The sequence below is a fragment of the Rhipicephalus sanguineus genome, chromosome 2 (assembly GCF_013339695.2).
Source record: "Rhipicephalus sanguineus isolate Rsan-2018 chromosome 2, BIME_Rsan_1.4, whole genome shotgun sequence".
In the NCBI taxonomy this organism is placed as follows: Eukaryota; Metazoa; Arthropoda; class Arachnida; order Ixodida; family Ixodidae; genus Rhipicephalus; species Rhipicephalus sanguineus.
The window spans coordinates 123456631-123475570 of record NC_051177.1 but is presented as its reverse complement, the minus strand read 5'-3'; the positions used below and the strand labels follow the sequence as shown (position 1 = coordinate 123475570).

At 49.0% G+C, this 18940-nt stretch overlaps 3 non-coding genes across 3 annotated transcripts; all 3 read left to right on the top strand.

Moving 5' to 3' along the window:
- Positions 1-8398: 8398 nt before the first annotated feature.
- Trnal-uag (transfer RNA leucine (anticodon UAG)) lies at positions 8399-8480 on the top strand. The gene has a single exon. It is a non-coding gene; the product is annotated as a tRNA-Leu (tRNA).
- Positions 8481-11922: 3442 nt separating this feature from the next.
- Positions 11923-12004, top strand: Trnal-uag (transfer RNA leucine (anticodon UAG)). Its single transcript has one exon. It is a non-coding gene; the product is annotated as a tRNA-Leu (tRNA).
- Positions 12005-14371: 2367 nt separating this feature from the next.
- Trnal-aag (transfer RNA leucine (anticodon AAG)) lies at positions 14372-14453 on the top strand. The gene has a single exon. It is a non-coding gene; the product is annotated as a tRNA-Leu (tRNA).
- The last annotated feature ends 4487 nt before the right edge of the window (positions 14454-18940 follow it).

The following is an 18940-nucleotide window of genomic DNA, read 5'->3' as shown; positions in this document are numbered from 1 at the left end:
ATGAATTCGTTTATAAACTGAATATTCCAGTTCATGATCTCTCGTGACAGAATAACGACAGCAGATCAACATTGACCACTCATGCTCGTGGTTATGCCTTCATGAACCGTGCGCGTAATGATATAACGTAAATTATATTTTGAAATAACTGTGCTACAGAGAAGTGATATTTTGATGCACGCTGTTTCTTGCTCTCGTACATTTCCTCTAAAGCATTTATTTAAATATCGCTGTCGCACAAAATATTGTCCCAAAATGTGCCTGAAGTACAGCGTCCACATTTCTCCGTTTTAGGGCACCCATCTCAATTTTGAAGGGACCACGGCTACATACTCACCTGGTACCGCTTCTGGTTCACGAGCACGGCAAGCCCGATACGGATGGCCACGCTGAACCACATGCGGTAGACGAGGTTCGGGGCCTCCGGGTGCTGCTCGACCAGCGCCCTCATCTCCTCCATGGGGATGCAGCACATCTCGACGTCCGTCTCGCATACGCACTGGCACACCGACGGCCTGGACGTCAAGAAGCCCAGCAGGCCGAGAGTGTCGGGCGCCACGAGATAGTCCTGGAAGGCGCCCTCGCAGAAGTAGAAGTGCGTCGAGTCCGAGTTGGCGAGCTGCACGGGGTTCGCCCAGGGCTCCTCGTTGCAGCCGCTCACCCGGACGATACCCGAGCAGATGATGAAGACGCAGTCGTGCATGTTGTTCTTTTCCACCAGCAGCTCGCCTTCCTTCAGGTACTGGTAGAAGGAATTGAGCAGCCGCGGGACGACGTCGCGCGAGAGCCACGGCACGCTGAGCATCGTGTTGAAGGCGGCGTTGCCCACGGTCACGTTGGCGGGCATGCCGTCGGCGCGCTGGATCATCCACGACAGGTTGGAGAAGAGCAGGTCTAACTGCTTGTCGTCCAGTAGGCCCCCTTCGTGCAGCTCCCTGAGGCCGTCGAACGCCTTGTTGAGGATCCTTCGAGCTGCCTGGCGCGTCTTGGTCGCCACTTCAATGTTGGGGTAGCGCTGCTGGATGTCCACGACGTTCTTGATTGTCTCCAGCTTGTTGTAGCCGCTGTTCTCGCGTATGGCGGCCGCCAGCTGTGGCGTGGTGACGAAACGGGAAACCTTGTTCATTGCCTCGTCCTCAGCCGTGATGTAGGCCCAGCTGAGGTCATACGCGTAGAACAGTTTGTGGTTCAGCAGCCCGTCCAGCATGTCCCAAATCCACAGGAAAAGCACGACGCGCTTCTGCAGTGTCTTCAAGATACGGCACGAGATTAGCATGATGAAGCTTATCTGCAGGAAGCTGGTGTAAGTGGCATCGGGCTTGCCGCCACCGCTCACGGAGGCCATGCTGATGAGCATGAACTCGGTCACGACCAATAAGTACATGATAACATCAAGCTGCTTCCATATATCCTTGCCCACAGCGCAGCATGCCAACGGTGTACACCAGAAGGCCCATCTCGATCGAATAGAGGCGCACGTAAGCGCCCTGCACTGACGTGATGACCGAGAGGAGTAGCTCGTACTGCGACGGGTCCGCGCGCTTTGTAATCATAAACAAAGCCAGGCCACTAAGCAGCAACACGAAGCCCAAAGCAATGAATCCGACCAAGTCGTGGTACCAGCCTTCCTTGAGCATGGCTGAGAAGAGGCTGACTTGCTCCATAACGTCTTCGTCATAATCTGTACGCGAGCGGGTGGAACGTATTGATCTGGATTGGCGCTTCTCGATGGCGTCGTTACCGGCGAATCGTTGCACCATGTCCTTAAGCCGGTAGATCCAATCGGGGACGGTCACGAAAGGCTTCATCATGTTGTAATCCAAGCAGATTTCCTTCTCCATAGGATACTGCAGGGCGGCCAGTGCCTTGCTCCTCGTTTTGCTGTGAATCATGCCATCCTCGTATTGCTTGTTGCAACAAACCTTCTGAAGTCTGAGGATGGAGCAGCTGGCCTTTCTTGCAGCGGCACTCCTGTAGACTCGTGCGGGCATGTATGCGTCCGTCTGCTCAGCGTGGTCGTCTTCCTCGACGCCTCCGTAAGGGTTGTCGATATACGTGTGCATCTGAACCCACTTCCAGTCGGCACCTGAGAACTTCTTGTCTCGTCGCTGAAATGTAGTTGACGAATTCGCGGTGTTGCGAAGCGCGATTATGACCATGTTCATGTTGGCCCTTTCCACGTCCGACAGTGCCAGGAGCCCGAGCATGGACATTAGTTTCGGCAGCGTTGTGGTGTTCAGAACTTGCACAAGAAATAGCGTGCCTAGGCGAACAAACTGTTCCTGAAGAGCGTGCTTGAGGTTGATGGTCGGGAATGCCCTGGTCAAGTCCATGGCGATCATTATGGCGCCCTTAAAGTTTGCCCAGGCCGCAATCAAGCATTGTTGCCAACTGAGGCTATAGCCCACAGATGACAGCAGCGGATAAATCACGATGATGGTGACGAACCGGACGCCGATCTTGGCAACGTACGCGTTGACCGGGCTGATTATCTCATGCCACGACAGAAACTCTCGCGAGTCTCGGCCTATCCGATAAGCAGACAGGAAGATGACGACGACGTTGTAGCCGTACCTGATGAGCATCCAGAACTTCCTGATCGCTATCGGGTTGTACACAGTATCCGCTGCGTGAGAGCTGGCGGCAAGACCCATCGAGAGGATGATGCTGATTCCAGCACTGTGCATAAACTGTTCGGCGAAGGCCCACGTCGCAATCACGCTAATAGCACTCACCACGAAAGAGACGGGAAGGTCCTGTGCCAGCGCTATCATGGCCATCGCGAGCGAGTGTCCGAGCGCCTTGCCCACCAGCGGCCCGAGGAACAGCGTAGACGTGACTGTCTTTAGGAAGGTATAAACAGTCAAATTCTCCGGCAGCGTGCTGAACCGGTAAGCCATCCAGAGAACGGTGGCTCCGATGAGCGGTTCGCCCATGATGATGGTCTCGAGTATGTGCGAGCGCGCCGACGACAGCGCGTTCATGTCGGACACGAACATGAGCTCGGGACAGCAGGTGAACAGGCTGATGAGCACCATCTAAGCCAAGTGCTGTTTGTCGGCGTCCCGGGTGCCCGACATGTACAGCATGAAGAGCATGGTGCTGAAGAGCAGACCACCAAAGCCAAGCAGCAAGCACTGCCAGAAGCACTGCCTGAACAGGTGGCTTCGCAGGTTGAACGAGCCAGTGAACGTGAGCACGGGCAAGTAGAGGAACAGCAGCTCACGGATGTGCTGCCCGGTAACCGGAAGAACTTTCTCCTTCGCGTCGTAGCCGCTGACGAGGCGGCCTGCGCCGAATCCCAGTGCTGCGACCACGGCCACGACGGGTATGTTGAGAAAGCGTCGCAGCGCGCGGCACACGCCGGCGACGACGGCCACCGGCAGGAGGATGATCACGCTCACCTGCCTGTCGTGGAGGTTGAACTCAACGTCGCCTTCCTGGCCGATCAGAGAATTCATCCCTGCGCTGCTTTGTTCGTCGACTGAATAATACGACTGAGGCCGATGGCTGCAGATCGCGAGGAAGACCTGCGCGTGACTCGTGCTCGCGTGACCCGTGCAACCGTAGGGGGCTCTTTTCTTCTTCGTTGTTTACCAGTCATGTACAGACGCGCCTTTTACGACAGTTTTGCCGGCCAAACTGTATACAAAACAAACTCCTTCAAGCGCCTTCACGAGCCACATTTGTTTTTGGGGGGGGGCTCGTAAAAGCCCAAATTTTCGTCTACAAAAATAATGATTGCGCTTCCGAGGCGGATAGATGACGCTTATTAGTATACAAAACTGAAAAAATATTTTTTTATCCATGAATTAAGGCAGCATCGCACTAATGGCGTCAAGCCTGAAGAAAGCGAGGAGCTAGGCGGCCTTCTTTGTTTCTCTTTGGGTTTCTCTTTCTTTCACCCTTTCTTTCTTTTTTCTGTTTCCGTTTATTGTGCCTTTTTGCTCTCTTTACTTCTATTTATTTCTCTCTCTGTCTATCTTATTCTTTCTCTTCCTTCCTCTTTCTGTTTTGCTTCCGATTCTCTCTCTCTCTTTCTATTTCTCGCTTGCTTCCTGTTTCTTTTTAACTTTTTTTTCTCTCTGTCTCTATCTCCTTCTTCCTCTTTCTTTGGTTTTGTCTCTTTCACTCTTTCTTTCTATTCCTACATTTGTTTCTCTCTATTTTTCTCTTTCTTATTCTGTCTATGCTATAAGGTAGCGAGGTGGGCGAGTTAGAAGCTATGCAGGTTTGTAAAAATCAGCGCGAACAGGACGGAGCACGAGACGAGAAGGACACAGTACGAGCGCTCTCCAACAACTGAACTCTACTGAAACAAAAAAAAAAAACGAACGCAATGAAAACCAACGCCATGCGAGCGCACAAATTTTAGATGACGTCAAGGAAATGGTTAAGCGTGCGTACCTCGCAATCTAGCAAAGAATCAGACGGTTCAGATATGAAATCATCACCCTTCATTTTGATGAAGAACGCTTCCCTAGAGTTGACGAGCCCTTTTGCCTTTGTGCTTCAGCATAACGACTGGGGTATTGAAAAAAGGTTTACACCCGCATTATCGGCAATGGCCTGAACGATGTGACGTCTATGCTCTGCTTCACTAACTCCTGTCGTTCTCCTCCACTTCGCCCTCACATTTCTCCTCCTCCCCAGATTTTCCCTTTCTCACTCTCTTCTTTGTATGCCACCATCACTTTCTGTTTCCATCTTTCTTTCTCTTTCTTCCTTTTCTTTCTCTCTCTCTCGCTTTTGCTTCCTCTTTATTCCTATCTTTTTCTCTTCATTTCTTTGTCTTCGCAGACTTTGTCTGCGAAGACAAAGTCTGCGACAAGACAAAACAAAAGCTTTCAATGCTAATTTCAAACCAACACCAAAGCGACGCAGTGGTTCGGCAGGGGCGGGGTGGACAAAGCATTAGCGCGATCGCTACCGGAAACTGCATTAACGCATGTACCCTCTTAAATACAAGGATAAAGGAAGCTGATGAGGTGGCCATTGCCATGGCCCTCACCTCCACTAAGCACAGCTTCATTCTGAGAGATTCACAAGTCGCGATCAGGAATTGTGCGCAAGGACGTATTTCGCAACATGACCTGAGAATTCTAACCCAGAGCCAGGAATTGACGTGTTCGAAGGAACCTAGATATCTAATTTGGTTTTGCGGCACACACAAACACAGCCACCTGCAACCCGAACGAAATGGTCCACGCGCTGTCGCGAGGACGAACCCGCCGCGCAGCCCAAGGGGTACCCTCGTCGGGAAATGCTGTTGCCGAAAACGAACTACTAAGGAAAGACAGAATAACCAGCTATGCGAATGCACAAAGCACTGTCGAGACTTGAGGCGGATTTTCCCTCCACCTCACCCAAAATTAGATAGAAAACAGGCGACAGAGTGGCGCACATTGCAAAGCAATTCTTATCCCAACCCTGTTCAGTTACACATGTAGGATGTTCCCAGAGATCTACCCAGACTCAATACGTAAAGCATGTAGAACAGAAGAGGCCCCCCTAAGCCACATGCTATGGGGGTGTCCCAATCAGCAAACAGACTCCCCAGAACCTCTCCGGGAGCGATGGCGGAAAACGCTGCTCAGCTCCGATCTACAGGACCAAACCTGGGCTATCCAGCCGGCCAGGGAGGCTAGTGGAAGACAAGGTCTTCCGACCTCCATCTGAGCGGTCTGGCCCGGACCAGCAATTAGCCGGATCTCGCAAAAAAGTTGTTTCATTCATTTATCGCTATTTCTTTCCGTATTCTTTCCTGAAGACTGGTTACGTCGCAGCGAACCTATATGAGAGCGCAGGTTTCTTATGCGTGCTGCAGTTTCGTCACGTGGTGTTTCAAGGGCTTTCTTTTTCAGCCACAAACACACAAAGGATTACCACGCAGCAAGTAAATTGGTGAAAATAGCTGGGCTACATGCCCCTTAGAGACACCTATAGACTAGTCACTCTATATAGATGTGTAGTTCTCAAGTCACAAAATTTAATATAAATGCATAAAATTTCAGCCATAAAATTATTTACTGCTACTCCTATGTATTTGGAACAATACGTACTAGGTTTGCTTCGTGTAACGCCGTTCTCTTATTTTGGAAATCTTGCTACTCGACCTCTCGGGCTCCCTGCATGTCTCGAAGCAGTCGCACTGCAAGCACCGAGTTCTCGGTAATTTTTTTTTATTGCGATAGCAATTATATGGACAGTCTCGACGGGTTTTCGCCGTCGCCTTTGCCGTCATGTCCTTCCGGTATGAAGTCCAAATTGGTAAGATTCCCCCCCCCCCCCCCCGCGAATTGTACGTTCTACCGCGGGTAAAAGTGCGCGAGCGGGGGCGACGAACGCGGCCGAAGCAGAGTTCAACCAGCCGGCCCATTGCCGTCGTTTGGAGGGTGCGTGCGATAACATCACCTCGCTTGGGAGGCCTGCCGTCGAAGCAGACAGGAAACGCCCCGCCCGTTTTTAACCAGCCTTAAAGGATGCGAAGACGCAAGGGGTGGGGGGTGGGGAGTCGCTCGAGCAGCAACTTTGAACTTTGAATCTAAGGGCGCGGTCGCGATCGCTGGCGCACGCGCTGTCTCGATAGCCATCACAGCGGGGCGGGCGGCTCGTATACCATTCTACGTGCTGCGCTATCAACGTGAAGTGACTATGTGGAGAGCATCGCTCCCCGGAGCGGCCGTATTTTCTTACACCATCGTTCTGTAGTTACGCGAGATCAGATACCAAACAGTTAGCTGCCAGCCTCACTTCGTGTAACACTATAATTTCTTGCTATCGCATTCATTGCTTCACCTTTGCGATGAAAATGTGACTTTTTTCTCATGAGGAATACAATTGCTTCTCAATATAAGGGACCCTCTCCCGCTTTCTTGTTTTCTTATCTTCCTTTCTCCTTGAGGTTGCAATCTACGACATTCCTCCCATAGGGCACGTACCTCGCGCAACGTCAATCGGAATCTTTCAACAAGTGTGATGCCTTTTGGTTGCGCGTTGCCTTACGAGAATAGGAAGCTGTGAACTGCTTTTCACTGTTATGTGTGTATGTAATAATAATAATAATAATAATAATAATAATAATAATAATAATAATAATAATAATAATAATAATAATAATAATAATAATACCTGGGGTTTAACTTACCCAATCCACGATATGATTATGAGAGACGCCATAGTGGAGGGCTCCGGAAATTTCGACTAGAGCTGTGCACGGGCCGTATTTCCGAGCCCGAGCCCGGCCCGGGCCCGCTGACTTTATCGAAGGCCCGCCCGAGCCCGACGGCAAAGGGCTGAGAGCCCGCTCGGCCCGGCCCGACGTACAAAAACACAATCCCGGGCCCGGCTTTTTGAAGGTTCGGTGCGAAAACAAAACATCCTTTTCCGGCAATTTGGCATTTTATTGAGCACATCAAATATGATCAAACTACACACGACGAACAGTCTCTAATAGAGAGTGTTCGCGGCACTTTTGCTATACAAGTAGACGGCCTCATGCCAGCAACAATGGAGTTCGCTCGCCAAAGCCGTCACGTGTATGGGGTATGCCCATGCAAGCGTCAGCTTGCACAAAGGCGATCTACGTCGGGTCGCTCGTCGCTGTCGCGTGCATTTTCACTCATATGGGATTTGGCCTTAAATCTAACGCGGAACAGCCGCGTGGCGCCGTCACTAGCTCACGTGGTGTTACTTCTCTGTTTGTCGGAGTGCAACAGAGGCAGTGCTTTAGCTGCTCCCCTTTTGTTTAAAGCAGCGAATGGAAAGGAAAAGCGGTAAAGGGCGGCCGCGCAAAAGGCGCTGTATGCGTGCTGGAAAGCAATTCCCGCTCATTCTCTATATTTCGGGCTTAAGTCGGGCTTTGCGCCGGGCCCGAGCCCGGCCCGATAAAACTCCAAGTAGCCCCAGCCCGGCCCGGGCCCGAGGTGAAAATAAGTCGGCCGCCCGAGCCCGGCCCGCGGGCCGGGTCGGGCTTTCGGGCTACCCGGAGCCCGTGCACACCTCTAATTTCGACCACCTGGGGTTTATTACCGTGCACGTAAACCTAAGTACACGGGCGTCAAACATTTTCGCTGCCATCGAAAATGCAGCCGCCGCGGCCGGGATTCGATCCCGCGACCTTCGGGTCAGCAGTCGAGCGCCATAACTACTAGACCACCGTGGTGGGGCGTGTGTGTGTGTGTGTGTGTGTGTGTGTGTGTGTGTGTGTGTGTGTGTGTGTGTGTGTGTGTGTGTGTGTGTGTGTGTGTGTGTGTGTGTGTGTGTGTGTGTGTGTGTGCGTGTATAACGAGCACACAATCAGAAACAAACAGTGCGCCTGTTTTCGTTGGCAGTGTGTATATTTCCCGCGAAGCTCCGTTCGAGGCACAACGGAAACGGCAGCGCGTTCGTTTGTGTCGGTAGCGTGGCCGAGAGGTCTAAGGCGCTGGTTTTAGGCACCAGTCTCTTCGGGGGCGTGGGTTCGAATCCCACCGCTGCCACAGTAACTTTTTCTTATCTGCAAACCTGCGTTTTATTACTCATTGTAGTCCTATACAAGCCACATCAGGCAGCAGTGAGTCCATAAAAGAGAACAATTCATTGCGAAGTGTCATGGAAAGGAGGATTTATTTTTTACAAAAAAATGACGCCGGATTAGCTTACAAGTAAATGGTTATGGAACACTTGAGGCTCACTATATTTCACAATTATAAAGTTAACTGGTTACGTTACCCACAGTTTCTCGCTGCCAGAATAGCTGTCCAATAGCGTGAATGGGTAGTCGCGATGTAACTTTGTTTCTCCTCTCATTTTTTTTCTTGAACTTGTCAGTCATCGCAATTATTGTGTCGAGGCTTCTCCAAAAGTGACTACTGGCTCAAGAATTAACTGCACATGGTTTCAGGGGCTACACGAACACTCACAAGCATGCAGCTGTTGCCTGGATTGCGAAGAACACTCCACGGATAAGAATATTCTCGCGCGCGCATGACATTCGTTGCGCGCACAAGCCGCCTTGCAGGTACGTTAGCATGTGGCGTGACGCGAGTAGCTGTGCAGCTGCAGCTGCAGCTGCGAGTGGGAAGTAGTCATAGTGTGACGACGCGAAGAGTGCGAATGCACACCGCATGAGTGTAGACTCAGCGTTTCGGCAAAAACCAACGTAGGAATTAGAGCTGTGCGCGGGCCGTATTTCCGAGCCCGAGCCCGGCTCGGGCCCGCTGACTTTGTCGAAGGCCCGCCCGAGCCCGATGGCAAAGGGCTGCGAGCACGCCCGGCCCGGTCCGACGTACGAAAACACAATCCCGGGCACGGCCCGGCCCGGCTTTTTGAAGGTTCGCTGCGAAAACAAAGCATCGTTTTCCGGTAATTTGGCACTTTGTTGAGCATATCAAATATGATCAAACGACACACGAAGAACAGTCTATAATACACACATTACAAATTGTCGAGCAAAAACAGCAAGCAGTCCAACGATTCCGGCTTCAACGAAGCGCGGCGCTCTTGCTATACAAGTATACGGCCTCATGCCAGCAACAATGGAGTTCGCTCGCCAAAGCCGTCACGTGTATGGGGTATGCCCATGCAAGCGTCAGCTTGCACGAAGCAGATCTACGTCGGGTCGCTCGTCGCTGTCGCGTGCATTTTCACTCATATGGGATTTGGCCTTAAATCTAACGCGAACAGTCGCATGGCGCCGTCACTAGCTCAGGTGTTGTTACTTCGCTGTTTGTCGGAGTGCAACAGAGGCAGTGGTTTACCTGCTCCCCTGTTGTTTAAAGTAGCGAATGGAAAGGAAAATCGGTGAAGGGTGGTCGCGGAAAAGGCGCTCTATGCGTGCTGGAAAACAGTTCCCGCTCATTCTCTATATTTCGGGCTTGAGTCGGGCTTTGCGCCGGGCCCGAGCCCGGCCCGATAAAACTCCAAGTATCCCGAGCCCGGCCCGGGCCCGAGGTGAAAATACTCGGCCCGCCCGAGCCCGGCCCGCGGGCCGTGTCGGGCTCGGGCTTTCGGGCTACCCGGAGCCCGTGCACACCTCTAGTAGCAATAAGTAGTGTTTATAATCTCGCCACTCTGCCTTGTCAGCTTTATCAATGATACGCAGTTGGCGCTGCTTCGCAGCTGTCCCAATTTTCCGCAATGAAAATCTTATCGCGCACAGGGTCAGTAGCGCAGCTAGAAATATTTTAGAGAAATAGACGAACAGGGAAATGAGGGTAGGTGTTGGGGAGCGGGGGAGGGGCTAGGTGCCTAGTTCTCGCAGCGCCGTTTATGAGGAGCTGCGAACAAAGACCTTCACCATCTTCCCCGCTCTAATCATTGCTACTCGGCTGCTCCCCGCCACATTACACCTCAATATAACACCGAAAAATATGCAGGGTGGTCAAAAGTTCTCAGGCCGCACTGCCGTAGGATTATATGCGATATTGGCCTGGGAACCTTTGACCACCCCAATGGCGTAGGCAGAATTTTTTTCGAGGGCGGTGGGGAGGTAGGGGGTCACCACTTTGATCGGAAGAGGGGGCGGGGCTGGCAGGTGTGCTCATGTTCCTCTGTATGCCATGGCAAAAAATAATTCCGGGAGGGGGGGCACTGGCCTGGTGCGCCGCACCCTGGCTACGCCACTGGACCACCCCTGTACTTTTATATGCAACCTGCAACCAAAGCTTACGGGAGAAGGGCTCCACAGCACATGTGAATGTGCACTTCGTAAATGCATGACACACACACACACACACACACACACACACGCACACACACACACAAATAAAACGCAATTACTCCGTTCCGGAATATACTTCACTTACATGTATTTTAAAGGGAAGCTGAAGCACCTTTTGAAAAAATTGACTTTGGAGCGTGTTAAATCTCTGCTAAATTCGAAAATCGAGGTGAGAGTACTCAAAAGTGAACGCAAATAGCACTTTTTGGCAAAAAACACGGGCTGTGGCTGCAGGGCTTCTTGAGATGCTGAGCGAAAGCGGTGACGACATCCTCAGGACGCCGCGTTATCTGCAACAGCAGCACTGCTGAAGCGTGGCCTCGTCGATTAGCTCCGGCAACGGCACGTCAAGAGTTAGTCACGGAGGCCACGTTTGAAGATACGAGAGACCCTTGTTCACGTTGCGCTCGGCTGTTTGTCGCTTCTCCAGATATCGTAATCCAGCTGCAGAACGAAGATATCGAGTCCAGCTGTGCCAAAGGAACGGAAGATGGCGCAGGTTTCCACGCCCACACTTGCGGCACGCTCGCGTGGGCGGAGCAATGCAAACTTTTACTTCCTGTATTCTAAAGCTCCTGCTGCAACAATCGCGGAAAAAATTACGACGTCGTCGACAATAATGTCGGTCCTTCCTAACCACAAAGTTTTAAGGAATTCTAAAACCTCTTCAGCTTCCCTTAAAAGACCTTATATGACTTGGTGTCCACTTCTCGACTTACACAATATATTATAAATTAGTAGTAAAATGTCACTAACGAAAATATTACTGGCGCCTACTCCAATGTACTGGGAACAACATTACCCTGGACGAGGGATCCACCCACATTAACCTAGAAGCCTTATTTTATTAAAGTTGCTTCTCGCTCTCTCTCTCTCTCAATGAAACTGTTTTTGAGAAAGACAGCTTATTCTCATCATAAAGGCCCCATCCCTCCCCCATTTTCTTTCCTTCCTTTTCTTTCTCCTTCTTACCGTTTCATGCCACGAGATATGACGTAACGTCAACGGCAACCTTCCCAGCGCCGGGCCTCCCGAGAATAGGAAGCTGTGAACTGCTTTTCGGTTGAACGTATATGTATGTGACATTGTAATGCAAAGTTTGCAACGAGCGTCGATTCAGAAAACAAACACTGCGCCGGTTTTTGTTGGCAGTGTAAGTTTTTCCCGCGTATATAGCGCCGTAGAGCCACAACGGAAACGGCAGTGCGTTTCTTTGTGTCGGTAGCGTGGCCGAGCGGTCTAAGGCGCTGGTTTTAGGCACCAGTCTCTTCGGGGGCGTGGGTTCGAATCCCACCGCTGCCACAGCAATTTTTTTGTTAGTTGTAAGCATACGTTTTATCATTCATTGTAGCGCTATGCAAGCCACAACTGACACGGGTCAGTATACATATAAAAAAGAGCAATTCAGCACGAAGCTCGATGAAAAAGAGCATTCATTGGTCACAAAAAAAGAATGACGCTCGTTAAGCTTACCAGTAAGCGGTTATGAAGTACAAGAGGCTAACTATATTTCGTGATTTTGGAGTTCTTTTATTACGATATTGTTATTCGCAGCTTCCCGTTGCCACACTGAACGCGCTTGTTTGCCGCGCCCTTAGCTGGAGTGGGTAATCGCTATGTAACAGTTTTCTCCCACTGTTCTTTTTGCTTGAAGTTATCAATCGTGACAATTAGTGCGTCACTGCTTCTTCAGGAATTACTACTGGCTGAAGTATATGACTTCGGGGACTACAGGAACATTCACACGCATCTAGCCGTTGCCTGGTTTGCCAGAAACATTCCGCAGACGAGAAAACAGTCGCCCGCGCATGACATTCGTTGCGTACACAGGCGTGTGTGCTTGACGCGTTTAGCTCTGCTGCAGCTGCGAGTGGTAAACAGTTATAGTGTCACGACGTGCAGAGTGAAGGCAGACCGTGGAAGTGCGTTTTCATCGTTTTGGCTAAGAACCAACTTAGGTATCTGTAGAGTGTCGATAACCTGGCCACTCTGGCTTATAAAAAACAAAACAAACATTTGGGCTAGCTGGTATGCAGTCGTCTGCACTCAAACATTCAGGCACTCAAACAAATACGGACGAAGGAGAGAAAGGAGAATTCAGATGCTAGCTTGCAACGTAAGTTCTACTGAAAAAAAAAATACATGCAAATATAAATTTTCTTTCATAAAGCACGTGGAATGGTTCTTCTCTCCGACGATAAAAACACGAACGACTTTTCACAGCGCAAAAAATTGACAAGTACACAAGCGTGTAACATTCTTATCGACAGTGGTATCAACAATATAAATGACATGGAGGAGCCGCTGAGTTGCATCACAGCTGTCCTTTATTGCTGGAGTGATAAATATAATCACACATGGCACAGCCAGATTTTTTTTTTCAAATTCTGGCCCAGCCAGAATTTGAAAAAATTCTGGCTGCGCTGTGAAAATTCTGGCTGGCTGTGAAAATTCTGGCTGTGCCAGAAAAAATTCTGTCACAGCCAGAATTTTTTTTCAAGAATGAAGAGGGTGCGGTTGTGGTGGGGGGGGGGGGGGGGGAGGAGTCAGACGCGAGTTGCATGTCATTTTAACACAAAGTATTCCTGATATAAAATATTCTGGAGAGGAAGGCGGGGAGGCAAATCAAAGTGAGATAGCCTGCATGTATTGCAACGTGTTAAATATCGTTACAACTTGTCGCAGCTTCGTTGCAAAAGATATGCCAATACAGAGCTATATATTCATCCTTATTATCCCTCCATTCCTCGCTATTCGGCTGCGCTCAGGCCGGTCGCGGGCTGAAAGGGGGAATTCAGCTAGTTACAAGAAAATTCAGCAATTTTGTTTCTGGTGTACCATGGGAAAGAACTTGATGTGTTGCACGCACACATGCACACACACACACACACAAAGGGTTGCTGCTAAGTATGTCGGGCCCATGTAGCAATCAAGTTTGTACTTTAGGTATTAGTATGAGAGCTGAAAGTACTATATTGCAATTAAAAGTACATATGCTCACGTTGCATCAACATCTAAAATGCGAAACTTCTTTACGAATACATATTTGTATGATATGGCTTTTTCGCAGGGAATTCAACGTCGTATAAATCGAATTTCGTGCGCCTGTACAACTTGCGCACGCATATAAACGTGCTCGCAGTGGACTAATTCTTTTCGGGCATGCTTTGCGTTGTTCGGTTGGCTTTACGGCACTGACACCAGCACTTGCATTGGCCAGAAGTGTAGCGCTCAGGCTGTTTATTTATTTATTTATTTATGTATTTATTTATTTATTTATTTATTTATTTATTTATTTATTTTAGTGCACCAGTGGTGAGTAGTGCGGCTTTCCCAATTTCTATGGCACATATCTGATAGCAGTTATATGCCGCTTTTCTGTAAAACCTCGCCATTGTTCGCACAGACAATGCCGTTGTTCCTCGCGAGTTGGCTGCCACTTCACACTTCAGCGTGCAACGTGTGAATTTTCCTTAGCAAGGTAATACGTGCTGTGCATTGTTTAACGCCCCTCTGAGTTGAAGCGGTTTTTTTTTTTTTTTGTCTTCCTGGGGTCTAGACGGCCGCCAATGAGGCCGGCATGACACGCAGCTGGAAATAAAGTAGGCCACGTATATAGGACACACATGAACAGAGGCAGCTTATCTAACTCGCAATGGAAAAAATGTCGGTAGCGTGGCCGAGCGGTCTAAGGCGCTGGTTTAAGGCACCAGTCTCTTCGGGGGCGTGGGTTCGAATCCCACCGCTGCCACACTTTTTTTATTTCATATTTCATCCGTTTTCAACGCTCAGATAATGTATAAAATTTTTGCTTTCACCTGCCTTTTGCCGAATGCAGTTGCTCTTACGAAAATTCACGTATTGTTAATACCGCTGCTGCAATTACCCCGCTGCAACTTCTTTTGTCAGCCATCTGCTCTTCTCAACACACGGCGTCAACAAACAAAAGTATCCACGAGAAACGAGCCACCGGGGAATAAATAATAATAATAATAATAATTATTATTATTATTCCCCAATATACACCTAAACAACGTAAATATCCCCACTGGTTCTCATCTGAACTTATCAGTGCACTGAAGCATAAAGATCACGCACACAGGAAATCTAAATGTTCTCCATCCAGCGAGTGGAAGGAAGAGTTCAGCTTCCTTCGAACTCTCTCTAAACGCCTATATAAACGGGATCATAGTTCGTATATTGAATTCTTAGAAAAAAGCGCCTCTGACAGGCCGGCTGAGTTTTGGAAGTATGTACGTAAACGGTCCAGCAAAAGCGGACAGTCCTTCAGACTACTGGACTCAAATGGGGTAGAAGTGCATGCCGTCGCTGACTGTTTTGCCACGCATTTCTCATCCGTTTAGAAGGCCTCAGACTCTAGCACTGATATCAGACAACAGCCCAAGGCGGTTAGCTCATCCAGTGCTTTGTCGCTGGATGAAAATCTTATCTGCGAATGCATTAAGCGCTTAAAACCATCCTTATCATGTGGGCCAGATGGCATCCCCTCCGCCATACTAAAAGCTTATGGTAGTATATTTGTCCCAGTACTAACTACGATATTTAATAACTGCCTGGACACTTCCACATTTCCAAGCATGTGGAAAACTGCTCGTGTTTTTCCAGTATTTAAGTCGGGCTCTAAAACAGATGCTTCTAATTATCGCCCGATTTCTCTACTATGTGCCACATCAAAGATCTTCGAGCTGGCTCTTCACGACATATTGTATTTTAGTGTGAAAAACTCATTGATTCCTAATCAACATGGTTTTCTCGCTGGCCGCTCAACTACCACAAATCTTGCTATGAAGGAAAGAAGTGTTAATTTCTAAGGGCTCGTTTTCTTTGTTATACACAATGTTAATGAGCACTAACAGACAATAATGCCAAGGAAAGTATAGGGGATGTTTTTAGTAGTAAATGTAAGGTAAATGTGAAGAAAGAAAAGTGGACGAAAAGATGGCTTGCCGCGGGCAGGGACCGAACCTGCGACCTTCGAATAACGCGTCCGATGCTCTACCAACTGAGCTACCGCGGCGGCCATCCCCCCGTCCACTTTATAGGGTATATATGTACATTTAAACGTGTGAGCGTCAGTCAGCGCCGCCAGTAGCCATGACGTCGAGTGTGGAACACTCTTTTTTGTCTGTTGGCGTCACGTAGCACGTGAACTTATTACGAGCTGGCAGCTGACCAATAATCCCTCGCATACCACCTGAAAGCATCAAGTCTGCCAGAACGAGACCCTTGCTATGAATGAAGGAAAGAAGTGTTAATTTCTAAGGGCTCGTTTTCTTTGTTATACACAATGTTAATGAGCACTAACAGACAATAATGCCAAGGAAAGTATAGGGGATGTTTTTAGTAGTAAATGTAAGGTAAATGTGAAGAAAGAAAAGTGGACGAAAAGATGGCTTGCCGCGGGCAGGGACCGAACCTGCGACCTTCGAATAACGCGTCCGATGCTCTACCAACTGAGCTACCGCGGCGGCCATCCCCCCGTCCACTTTATAGGGTATATATGTACATTTAAACGTGTGAGCGTCAGTCAGCGCCGCCAGTAGCCATGACGGCGAGTGTGGAACACTCTTTTTTGTCTGTTGGCGTCACGTAGCACGTGAACTTATTACGAGCTGGCAGCTGACCAATAATCCCTCGCATACCACCTGAAAGCATCAAGTCTGCCAGAACGAGACCCTTGCTATGAATGAAGGAAAGAAGTGTTAATTTCTAAGGGCTCGTTTTCTTTGTTATACACAATGTTAATGAGCACTAACAGACAATAATGCCAAGGAAAGTATAGGGGATGTTTTTAGTAGTAAATGTAAGGTAAATGTGAAGAAAGAAAAGTGGACGAAAAGATGGCTTGCCGCGGGCAGGGACCGAACCTGCGACCTTCGAATAACGCGTCCGATGCTCTACCAACTGAGCTACCGCGGCGGCCATCCCCCCGTCCACTTTATAGGGTATATATGTACATTTAAACGTGTGAGCGTCAGTCAGCGCCGCCAGTAGCCATGACGGCGAGTGTGGAACACTCTTTTTTGTCTGTTGGCGTCACGTAGCACGTGAACTTAGTACGAGCTGGCAGCTGACCAATAATCCCTCGCATACCACCTGAAAGCATCAAGTCTGCCAGAACGAGACCCTTGCTATGAATGAAGGAAAGAAGTGTTAATTTCTAAGGGCTCGTTTTCTTTGTTATACACAATGTTAATGAGCACTAACAGACAATAATGCCAAGGAAAGTATAGGGGATGTTTTTAGTAGTAAATGTAAGGTAAATGTGAAGAAAGAAAAGTGGACGAAAAGATGGCTTGCCGCGGGCAGGGACCGAACCTGCGACCTTCGAATAACGCGTCCGATGCTCTACCAACTGAGCTACCGCGGCGGCCATCCCCCCGTCCACTTTATAGGGTATATATGTACATTTAAACGTGTGAGCGTCAGTCAGCGCCGCCAGTAGCCATGACGGCGAGTGTGGAACACTCTTTTTTGTCTGTTGGCGTCACGTAGCACGTGAACTTATTACGAGCTGGCAGCTGACCAATAATCCCTCGCATACCACCTGAAAGCATCAAGTCTGCCAGAACGAGACCCTTGCTATGAATGAAGGAAAGAAGTGTTAATTTCTAAGGGCTCGTTTTCTTTGTTATACACAATGTTAATGAGCACTAACAGACAATAATGCCAAGGAAAGTATAGGGGATGTTTTTAGTAGTAAATGTAAGGTAAATGTGAAGAAAGAAAAGTGGACGAAAAGATGGCTTGCCGCGGGCAGGGACCGAACCTGCGACCTTCGAATAACGCGTCCGATGCTCTACCAACTGAGCTACCGCGGCGGCCATCCCCCCGTCCACTTTATAGGGTATATATGTACATTTAAACGTGTGAGCGTCAGTCAGCGCCGCCAGTAGCCATGACGGCGAGTGTGGAACACTCTTTTTTGTCTGTTGGCGTCACGTAGCACGTGAACTTATTACGAGCTGGCAGCTGACCAATAATCCCTCGCATACCACCTGAAAGCATCAAGTCTGCCAGAACGAGACCCTTGCTATGAATGAAGGAAAGAAGTGTTAATTTCTAAGGGCTCGTTTTCTTTGTTATACACAATGTTAATGAGCACTAACAGACAATAATGCCAAGGAAGTATAGGGGATGTTTTTAGTAGTAAATGTAAGGTAAATGTGAGAAAGAAAAGTGGACGAAAAGATGGCTTGCCGCGGGCAGGGACCGAACCTGCGACCTTCGAATAACGCGTCCGATGCTCTACCAACTGAGCTACCGCGGCGGCCATCCCCCCGTCCACTTTATAGGGTATATATGTACATTTAAACGTGTGAGCGTCAGTCAGCGCCGCCAGTAGCCATGACGGCGAGTGTGGAACACTCTTTTTTGTCTGTTGGCGTCACGTAGGCACGTGAACTTATTACGAGCTGGCAGCTGACCAATAATCCCTCGCATACCACCTGAAAGCATCAAGTCTGCCAGAACGAGACCCTTGCTATGAATGAAGGAAAGAAGTGTTAATTTCTAAGGGCTCGTTTCTTTGTTATACACAATGTTAATGAGCACTAACAGACAATAATGCCAAGGAAAGTATAGGGGATGTTTTTAGTAGTAAATGTAAGGTAAATGTGAAGAAAGAAAAGTGGACGAAAAGATGGCTTGCCGCGGGCAGGGACCGAACCTGCGACCTTCGAATAACGCGTCCGATGCTCTACCAACTGAGCTACCGCGGCGGCCATCCCCCCGTCCACTTTATTATTGTCTGTTAGTGCTCATTAACATTGTGTATAACAAAGAAAACGAGCCCTTAGAAATTAACACTTCTTTCCTTCATTCATAGCAGGGTCTCTTCTGGCAGACTTGATGCTTTCAGGTGGTATGCGAGGGATTATTGGTCAGCTGCCAGCTCGTAATAAGTTCACGTGCTACGTGACGCCAACAGACAAAAAAGAGTGTTCCACACTCGCCGTCATGGCTACTGGCGGCGCTGACTGACGCTCACACGTTTAAATGTACATATATACCCTATAAAGTGGACGGGGGGATGGCCGCCGCGGTAGCTCAGTTGGTAGAGCATCGGACGCGTTATTCGAAGGTCGCAGGTTCGGTCCCTGCCCGCGGCAAGCCATCTTTTCGTCCACTTTTCTTTCTTCACATTTACCTTACATTTACTACTAAAACATCCCCTATACTTTCCTTGGCATTATTGTCTGTTAGTGCTCATTAACA